The following is a 10667-nucleotide window of genomic DNA, read 5'->3' as shown; positions in this document are numbered from 1 at the left end:
ACGAAGTTAGGAACTATAGCACAATAAAGAGAAATCCTTTGAAAGGTGCGATACGAGTAAACCGATTAAAAGTAAAAAGTCAGGAAGATTTAAAGAACAAACAATGTTCAAACATGATTATTTTGTAAATTGTGTGTGAAATGTGTTTGAAAATATGGTGTGGATCAAACATCATAGGCATTCCAGTCAAAAAATAAGAATGGAGTATAGCCTACAAGGTCGGTTCATATCACTACTGGATATACCATCATTAAAAATGGCCGCTGGTCGCTCGTAAGCCCTTTGTGGACTTGTCAAAATGAAAATGCAATGAGGGTAGGTATGCGCACGCGCGAATGTGATACGTGAGAGGCGTGCTGCCTGTGCTGGCTCTTGTATGTCTATGGGTCAATGTGACCCGATAGGGAACTGGTTTGTAGTCATTTTGATGCCTGTCTCCCTAATGCCCTTTTGGGATCCTCAGCCCATTTTGATTTACTGTGAGTAGTGCGCGCTTTACTGCTGTGTGTGTGTGCGTGCGTGCGTTGCAGGGGCTAACCAGTACCATGGAGTTGTTTGAATCTGTGGATGAGAAGTGAGCGGGCGCTGTGTGAAAGCTCAGAGTGGCCACCTCTTAAGAACGAACAGTGTTGTGACTGGAGCACCAGAAAATTGGCTAAATGATCACTAACATGCTTTTGGAGGTAGGGATTATAATTAGAACACGTAGACGCCTATTAACCCGTGGGTTTACAAATGACAGCAATGTGTACCCCTTCATGATTACGTGCACCATGCTGCTTTATGTATTTGGCATGTTTAAGGTTTGTGGCTCGACCTTGGATTGTGAATAATTGTATGTACTGTGCCAGATTTCATTGAAACGGCTTTTTTGTTAATTAAATCGACAAGGTCACAGTTGTGAGTTTGAGTGTTAGAGGCACTCTGTTTCAGTACTCGAGCAACAACTTTGAACGTTGCTAAGACTTCACAATTAGAGGAACGGTTAATTTGGACCTCCTCGGAGTGAATACTGGTCCACCAAGTTAACCACCATAATAGTGTAAACATCGAGCACACAACACCCGCTCAGTGACGATCAAACATTCTCTTAAGATCTCCCAAGTCTGCATCGTCTTTACTTTTATAAGTTTAATGCAATTTACAGCCACTCTGTGCAGTATGGCGTCATGCAGTACACCTTCCAGAGACACTAGACACGGTTTATTTGGCAGCGCAAGCGATATACACCACACGTAATCACTAACTCCTCGCTGACATGCCCCCCTGTTGCCAATTATCCCTTTGCAATTGCCTGGTTAACACTTGTATCCGCCATCCCCGCTTACCTTGGAGAGTTTGAATGACAGGTTCCCGAAAATACCTGTGAGCGCTTGACAGAGCATAAGATGGGGAACCGTTTTAAGGGATGGGCTAAACTGGGATAGCAGCCCGTCGGCTCAGTCAACATCCGTGAAACCATTGACCAGGGTACAGGAAACTCATCGCTCATCAAATAATTTTCACTAACATAGGGGATTCGGATCGCAGCCTCCACATTGTTTGTTGTTCTTTAAACTCCAATGGTATTGTGTGTGAATTCACTGATGGAGAGAGCATAAACTTTTATATTTCCAGTGCCCCACCCAGTGTGTGGCCAACGGCGCTCACGTGGCCGGCCTCACAGGTGCTGGGTGGCCCCATCACCATGTTGGTGTGCCCGGGTCACACTGACTTATAGATGATGCTGGGTAGGACCTTTTGATGTCATGGAGGCACAGGTTTGGTACCAGGGGCACCTTGGATGCCGGGGGCCTGGGCTGGGGCCTGGGCTGGTCTAGGGGCCCAGACCAGCAGGGACTGTGATCACACGGTGTGGACCTGCAGGCCAGGGCTGCAGGACAGTGATAACACGGTATAGGCCTGCCGGCCCAAAGTGAGAGACAGAGACAAGAGGAGTTCCATTGTTGGAGTCTGCAGCTGTTCTGATGCACGTGCCTGCAGGGGCGCCTTTTATTAGCTTGCGCCATGTCACACAGTCATGGCCCATCTTAACAGTGTAATACAAGTGGGAGGGACACACATAACAAAACCCACACATTACTTAGCATACCATGAGCGGTGGGCTACACTGCCAGCTCCCACTTCATTATTAAAAATAAATGTGTTGGGATAATGTTGTATCCTTTTGCTCATGTCCATAAAGTATTTCTCGGTGTGAATGATACATATATAATATGTTATAAACCAGAGCATTTGTGTTATATGTCAACGTTCAATGTTTCTCAGTTAAAAACTTGACTAGTTTGGTAGTGGGTGTCTGATGAATTGTCTCTTGAAACTTGGCAGTAATGAAGATGCTGACAAAAACCTACATTCTCCTTCCACCCGAATCCCTCTTGAGCTTCATTGATACCTGTATCTTCATGACAAGCTTCATGTCCTGTCCAGCTTTGAGAGATGTTTAATGTGCATTTTTTGGAAAGTTTGTCTATAAGAAACAGTCCATCGGGCCTAGAGTTTTGGGGAAAATGTTAAATGGTACTCAGTTCTTTAATTTTAGTAGTGGTACGCTTTGCGATGCATGTGTTTTTCATATGATATATTGAAACATTGTAATTTATTATGTTTTAATAGTGGTTCTCTTTGATGAGTTTTTTTTTTATATGTGCAAGGTTTGGTAAAAAACAAAAGCACAAGGAGTCTAAATAAAAAGTATCGTCATGATAACGCTATCCCAGTGATGCTAGATGTATAAGGAAGGATAAGCAGCTGATCCTCTGGCTTTAAGTTAGGCTCTGCTGATAGCGTGTTTTCTTCACAAGAAACACGTGCGTATTCTCTGTAATCTTGTCATTGTGTGTATGGCACCCTGTGTTGTGGAGCAACATTCGCATATTTGGCAGTGATTGTTGTCCTGTGCTCTTAGTTCGTATTGTAGTTATCCAAAATCATATTTGCAACCTTCATAGCCACCGTTCCCCAGAAAAACCGAGGCCCTGATTGTAATCCTGCAACAGAGCAGAGCCTTTATGGCAATTAGTAGTGTAGAATGTCACTTTGCGCCAGACCCCTAATTTTGTTGCATATGGTTTGGAGCTATTTCCTAATGCTGTGCAGAAATCCTGTAATAAAAAGGCGGCCTCCTTAATTGCACAGTTAATAGTGATTCTTGCATGCTCAGGTGAATGTATATTAGCATAGCTGAGCACTGGCTCCATGTTGATTGTGGACGTCTGTAGACTTTGCGGTTGATGTGAGTCAGTGCTTTGGGGGGTACGCCTTGTGGGCCTGTTGTTGGGATTGAATTGCAAGCAATCCATTCCAATCACATGTAATACAAGCAACACCCTTAAGACAGCATCTTCTTAGTTACAAGTAAGTATTAGTCCATAACAGTACACAGGTGCATCCATCAGCAGCCAACTAGATAAGTGCCATTCCTAGATCTCTCAGAAGAGCTTGCACACATCATTCACATAACATTCCACATCGCCATGTCAGACATGAGCATCCTCTCGCACATTGACCTTGACTCTGTTATGGATCACCACATTTTCCCCTATAAGGAAAAACCAACAACACAAAGATAAGGGTAGAATAAGTAAATAACTGATGTTTACTCATCAGTCTACCCTACTATGGCAGTGACACACACCAAAGTATAATTTGTGAACCACCCATGTTCAATTCATCCACCCATCAATAGCACTGACCAGTTCCCACAAGAGAATTACCACATCACTTATTGCACACAAGGTAGAACAAATGAGCATGTATTACTCCCTGGCATGTAACCACAATGTCAGTACGCATACACATGCCTCCCTAACATGCAACCATCACCACAATCAGTTGTTTCTATGCCTCCAAGATTTAAATCAACGATCACATGCTTGCCTAGCATGGAACCTAGATAAGATCATATATACAAAAGAAATCCCTGAAGAAACTTGTTTAAAAAGATTTTTTACATTTCACAAACATTATACACAATCTGTTAGTCGAGTCCAGAGGCACGTTTCATAACTACGCCGATTACACTCTAATTGTGTTTAAATTAACTGGAGCTCTTAAAAATATGCCAGCATATATTAAGGTCGTTTTCAACTTTGTGGTGTCTCGGGAGAGAGAAACTGGTTTACTCTGAACCAATCAAAAATGTAATTTTTGTTTTGTTCAGACCAGCTCAAACTGAAAATGCAGACAGGTTATGCAGAAGTTTGCCTGGCACAAGATTCCTTTAAAATGGCTATTAAAGCCAAAATGCATAGTGTCTTAGTTGGTGTCTGTATGTCCATGCTTTCTCAGGGAAGTGCTGTGTTTAGCACTTCCTATTGCTATTTGATGATGCCGAAATCCCTTGGTCTCGTCATTTCTCCCCCCCGATGGAGAGCTTTCCCATGGGGACAGGAAGGTGAGGCCGCTATCCAATTATCCCCCCGGGGGTGGTACTCAGCAGGAGGATTCCATGGGGGGACCCCCTCTGTCAGAGAGGTGAAGACTATCGAGGGAGAACATGATATGACAAATACCCCTTTACCCCCACAACCACATCCGTACACAATGTTAAAGCCACAACATTCCCATTCTCTGTAACCCTTCTTTCTGCTCATAGTTGTTTTATGCAGTGTAGTCCTGTTTGAGTATGAGGAAAACTCTACTGTGACAAGGAAGAGTAAGGAAAATGATGGCTTTGTAAACACTGACACAAGGAAGATGAAAGGAGGAAGGAAGAGCCCTTCGTCCAACCAAAGCAAGCATACCAACTCTCTCATGAGCTGGCTAAGGATAAAAAGAGAGGAAGGACTACTGGATGAACCGTGAGCTGCCATGTAGGGAGGACAGGGACTGAAGGAGACGGGGACGCTGAGCAGCTAATCTACGTGTCCCAGCAGAGTATGGCACTGACAACCACAGTGGGAGAAGCAGGTATCCTACGGTAGAAGGTACCTTTTGTACCTGTGAGTGACCCATGGCTGAGGGGCCACGGCACAACTTCGGGGGGGGGGGCGAGAGAAGCCGAGAGCAGGTGAGATGGTGTCATCTCACAACCCCTCCGCCCTTTCCGGAACCAGCGTCCCATGACCATCACACCCGTTCCACCGTTCAGTGCCTTACTAGGCCGCTGCTAGCCCTTTCTACGAACAGTGGAAGCTGTTTGGAATGTTGCCGTGGCAATGTGGTGCATCTATGAGACGCTCGATGACGCTGCCGCGTTCCAGAGCCTCTTGCGGTCAAGTGTCATGGAACGCGCCGTCGCCTAACCAGCTGTGTATCGCAGTCACCCATAAAGCACCGCTCATCCTGAGAGCGGGTGCTTTTGTTTAGAGGTAACATTCTGTTTGTTGTTCTTGTCTCAGTTGATCGACTCCTTGTTGCTGTTTACCGTTGCTGACCCTGCCCATTTACTGGATTGCCTTCTGTCTCCACCCACTGGTATCGTTTCAGCTCGCCTCCTTATTGACCACAGGTTGTCCCCGGATTCCGCCTGCATCCTGTTTTGCTTTAACTTTGACTGCATTAAAAAAACAACCACAGCCTGCTCGGGACTCCTCTGTGTTTTCCACATCATTGCACCACCCATCTCTTACTATCGGTATGCCCTCAAATGCAGTGTTTAGCAGTCCAACTGTTGGGGTGACCACCCTGCTCATTTCCATTAAGCCATAGCTGCTCAGTCAGGGCTCATCTCAAATCTGCTATTCCTCCTCCTCCTGCTTTCTTCAGCGATTTTCTTTCCTGGATTCACCTTCTTACCACTGAACAGTGTAAAAGTGCACTTGACTTTTGGACGCTCTGCTGCATTCTCCAGTGTGCACCAACCCGGTTTTAGTGCGTCCCTCGTGCCGTTCGGGTATAGCTCCTGACTATCCTACCCTTCCCTTCCGTTTTCTCTTCTCTTCTCTCCACTTCTCACCCTTGCCTCCTCACCCTGGCCTCCTCGCTGGACTACTAGTTGCTGTCTTGGTAAGATGCCAACCAGTCTTGGTTCACTGTTACTTGGGACGCAGGGGTGGGGGGGTAGGGTAAGGGTAGTTTGTGGGCCTGAATCCTTCCTAACATCAACCTTCTCTCCTCAGGGAAGACCCCTAACGCTGCTTTTCGTACATCCTTACCAACATACACAGATTCAACCGCACCCAGGTCAGTGGACTCTCTTACGGGGGAACTGCTATACCATGTCCTAGGACACCACTGATCTGTGCCTCCTTACTTGCTTTCAGCCTAGTGTTCCTGTGGTCATTGACCCTCGCCCTTTCAAATGACTTACTCCTCTTGCTTGTTCTGTTCATACAACTAGTGCGGTGTATCATAGGGAAGGTCTTCTCTGATGGAGGAGACCTGGGCTCATCGGAGCTCAGGATTTCTACACAATGGTAGCAACCATTGCATTACCCTTGGTGAGTATTCCGAATACCCTTTACTCTGGATGGCGGAAGCCTCCCTTGGTGAGTACTTTGTGTTGATCGTTGGTCTGTAATTGTGACAGATGGGCTCAGAGAAGCCAAGAGCCGACATGAGCAGGTTAGAAGGGCCAAGAGTGTACAAAGCATACAAGAGAAGTCCTGAGAGTCCAAGAGCCAACAAGTGAGGCCCAGAAGTACCAAAGAGCCGACACTGGAAGCCCAGAGGGGCCAAGAGTTGACAATGGAAGCCTGAGGGGGCAAGAGCTGACAAGAGAAACCAAGGGAGACCAAGAGCTGGTGAGAGAAGCTGGGAGCAGAAGAGAAAAGCAGACCACTGAGTAGGGGTAAGGAGCAATCATATAGGGTTACAATTAACTATAAAGCGAACTGTGATAATGAATGGGAAGGTGCCGACCGAAGCAGGGGACTGTGTGAAATGCCTAGTGAGACCCAGAGGAGTGGAATAAAACCAAGTCGGGGCAAAAGCAAGATTCTATGCTAAAAACAATACTTGAAAACAATCAAACTGAGTACAAGAGTCGTCATCTTCCTCTTACCAGTACTTGGAAGAAACCCAGGGAACTTTATGTGAAACAGTGCCTGTCAAGATAGTGAACTGGGCCAGAGTGAAAGATATAATACTTCTGAGGAAGAGGTTTGGGACCCCTGCACAAGTGGAAGAGTTGTACAGAGAAAAGGGAATGAGACATACAAGACCAGGGGAGAAGAAAGATATATATTCTCTGGCCGAACCACGAAGATCATTTGGCATATGAACGGAGAGCCTAAAAGATAATTGGGGATAGGGAGATACATTTCCCCCTTCTTGTGGAACTGTGAAGAGTTGGATAAGAATATTGGAGGAGGAGAAACCTACTCCTCCATCTGTGGGAAACTGCCATGAAAGGTTAAGTGACTACCAGGGGAAGTAGTAGTCCCTCCCCAACCTCCTGGCCCCCCTACAGTAAGGGTCTGCCTAACTAACAAACTTTCTAAATATATAAAAAGACCTAGTGACGGCCAGGAGAAGATGGTCTTCTTTATAGTCACAAACTGCCGAAGTCTGTCCAGAAGCAAGAGACCTCCTTTCTGGAATCACGGTGAAGCAAGTATTGTAGTTTTTTCTTTTGAAGTGTGTGGGACGGAAATAGGTTTGGGACATAGGACAGTGGACTATATTTCTATTGACGGACATTCTGACACTATCCTTAGTTTTGTTTGAGGCCTGGCAACCCCTCTTAGTTTTCGGGACAGATAGGATTGTCACTTTATTTCCTTTCAATAAAGGTTAATGGTCACAAACGCATCACCTCTGTGTCCTATGTTACTTCTGCACCCTTACATAAACCCATTTCTTTCCACAGTTTCATCATCATTACTGGGGCCACCATTTTGCCAAGCTGGATACTGTAACACCCTGTTTCTGGGGACAAACTAGAACGTACATTGTCTTCAAATTCTTCTCAATTCTGCAGCTTGTAATGTGACTTAAATGACCAGAGATGGCCCACATCTCTTTCACTATTCGAATTTGTGCTGCTTGGTAAAACTTTCAGAAATTTGGCGAACCCAGGCCTCCCCTGTTTGTAGCTGTCATTAAAACATCCACGGCTACACGCAGGAACTTGTTGTTCCAGACAAAATCAGATACTGCTCTAGAACATTTTAAAGAAGGGAGCCGGTACCTGGATTGGAAGTACCTGAAAGAAATGGTGTTTTAGGAAGGATAACCATTTTTATCGAGTTAATTCGACCTAGCCAAGAAAACTGTCAATGGACCCCATTTAACTAATTGCCCCATTATTTCCTTCAGCAATAGGGGGTAATTTGCATCATACATCCTAGCAATCGTAGGGATTGTGGTGCCACCCAACAGTTGAATTGCTTATTGCACCCATCCAAACTGTGTATGTCATCTCAGGGATTGCACTGCTTTAGGGGGAAGGGAGGAATTCGGATTTCAGATTTTGTATGATTTATTTTCAGACTCGCTACCCAACTCGTGTTCCACTGCTTGCAAGGTGTTTATCGGATCGGATGCGAACATGTTGTCTGCATAAGCCATAGTTTTATGTGATACGCCTCCAAAATGAATCTTTTTTAATTTTTTTATTTGTTTACGGATTATACAAAACATTTTTACACATTTTACAAAGCTTTTTAATTAATTGCTTCAGTCTATGAAACAGAAATAAACATCATTGCCCAATATAGGATTTACAGCCACATTCTTTTTTTAATTATTTGTATTAGTTGAATTAAATCAACCTTTCAAATATAAACAAAACACACTATATACATTAGAATACAAACTCCTATACATGTTGTTTACATTTACATAAAACAATATTACATTCCAAGAAAACACAACAGAAATTTTCAATAAACTTAATATGTGCTCATTTGCTCAATGTATAATAAAATCAACAAGAATGTTATAAGCATTTTGATTAATGCTTTTTTCCCCCTTCTTTTTGCTAAAGTCATTTATGTATTTCGAAAGAAAACTTGTCACGCCTATTTTGTCAACATCCATGAGTTTCGTTCTCAATAGAGTCCAATTCCAACGAGATTAAAAAATTAACAGTTGCAATTTGTAAAGGGTAAGTAACGGGCACCCAAAATTAAAGACCAGCATAAACCCTGATTAGTTAGGCAGAGATATTTACAATGTCTTGTATAATGTATTTCACACAATGGCCGTAGGGCACAGCATTCTGTGATATGTGCCAGTGTCTCACGAGTGGCCTTCAACAAACAAAAACGGCAGAAATTGTCATTTATAGCTATTTGTTTCTGCTTGGCTTGCAAATCCCTGGTGTTCCACAAATTAGAGAAGGTGGTAAGGTTTGTAGTTTTTATGTGGAAACCGGGCCTCTTCCATGTTGTGGTATGAAAGACACAGGGTCCTGGTTGTTATCCAATCAAGCTCAAACAGTTTTAATTTTGCTTTTGTCAGGATTTTGTATCAATAGATCTAAGGAAACATCTGCCGAATCTAGTATGAGATAGACCTTCGTGAGCCATTGTTTAATGAATGCATGATTAGTGGCAAATATATAGTTCGTCAAGGTTATCAACAAGATGTTTAACCCTTTAAATGCCAGCGACGAGCCGGCTCGTCGGTAAAAACCGCTCCAGGTTGCCACCGACGAGCCGGCTCGTCGGTGGCACTTAAGGGGTTAATGAGGGGGGAAATGTTGGCGGGTTTGGGTGGTGAATACCGCGATTTAAAAAAAAAGCCATTGGCACTGGGGGGGAACCTCAATAGCACTTAAGAGGTTAAGGGAGTTGAAATTAAACATTTCCTAAAAAGCGCAAACACAAACGCCACTTATATATGGCATGTATTGAAAACAAGCCCAATTCATACCTTATCCAGGCGGCAGGTATACAGTTTGGAAGATGTAAAATACGCCGCCAATATTTTCCTTCCCATTTGTCAAACGGAAAAGGTGAATTGGTGGGTAGTGTTTCCAGGCCATATAAAAGTGCTGGGATCGTTTTCATATTCCAAAAACATAGCGCGGGCTTGATGGAAAATTTCCCATACTTGAACATTATTATTCTGGCTTGTGAGTTGGATGTTTTTAGTTTTGCCTCTAATTGTGCTATATGGCCTTTTGCGTGATACTGGCCCTCAAATAATATACCAAGATAGGTATACTGGGGAACCATTTGTATGGGTGATTGATCAAAAGTCCAGACAAATGATAGGCCTTGGCACTTGGGCGAGTAAGCAACAATTTGTGTTTATTTAAATTTATTTTCAACTCGTTTCTTTGGATATAGTTATAAAACGCGTTGAGCAAGCGCTGCAGACCTGGTTGTGTCTTTGAGACAAGAACTATATCATCTGCATACATGAGGGTTTGCATAGGTTGATAATTTAGTTTTTGAGAGTCTGATATGACATCTATCATAGCCAATCTAACATCATGGATGAAATAATTGAAAATTGAAGAGGCTAAAAGACAACCTTGCTCGAGTCCCCGAAATGTATTAATCTGACCGGATAATAATCCGTCTAGGGTTAGCCTAACTCTGATGGAGGTTTGAGAGTGCAATGAATGAATAACCTCATACAGTGTGGCCGGACAGTTGTCTTTGTGGAGTTTCGAAAGCAAAAGAACTCGACTCACCGAATCAAAAGCAGCATTGAGGTCAACAAAGGCAAAAAAACACTGTTGTTTAGACATGTGACATTGTTGTTTGACTGCATTTAGGGCAAATAGATTAATATTGGTACCCATACCGGCAACGAATCCTGTTTGATTA

At 43.7% G+C, this 10667-nt stretch overlaps 1 protein-coding gene across 6 annotated transcripts in view; it reads left to right on the top strand.

The window, feature by feature from the left end:
* Positions 1 to 344: 344 nt before the first annotated feature.
* The window catches only part of ABHD18 (abhydrolase domain containing 18), a 1329419-nt gene continuing 1319096 nt past the window's right edge, over positions 345 to 10667 (top strand). For 5 of the 6 annotated variants that reach the window (XR_011282243.1, XM_069631098.1, XM_069631095.1 and 2 more), the window contains exon 1: positions 345 to 479. The gene's annotated coding sequence lies outside the window, so the exon portion shown is untranslated. Of the gene's footprint in view, positions 480 to 664; positions 684 to 10667 lie in introns of those variants that run through there. The other variant, XM_069631097.1, reaches the window with a different exon arrangement.

Source organism: Ambystoma mexicanum, chromosome 6q, assembly GCF_040938575.1.
Source record: "Ambystoma mexicanum isolate Mex_15411 chromosome 6q, UKY_AmexF1_1, whole genome shotgun sequence".
NCBI lineage: Eukaryota > Metazoa > Chordata > Amphibia > Caudata > Ambystomatidae > Ambystoma > Ambystoma mexicanum.
This window is presented reverse-complemented; position numbering and strand designations above follow the sequence as displayed.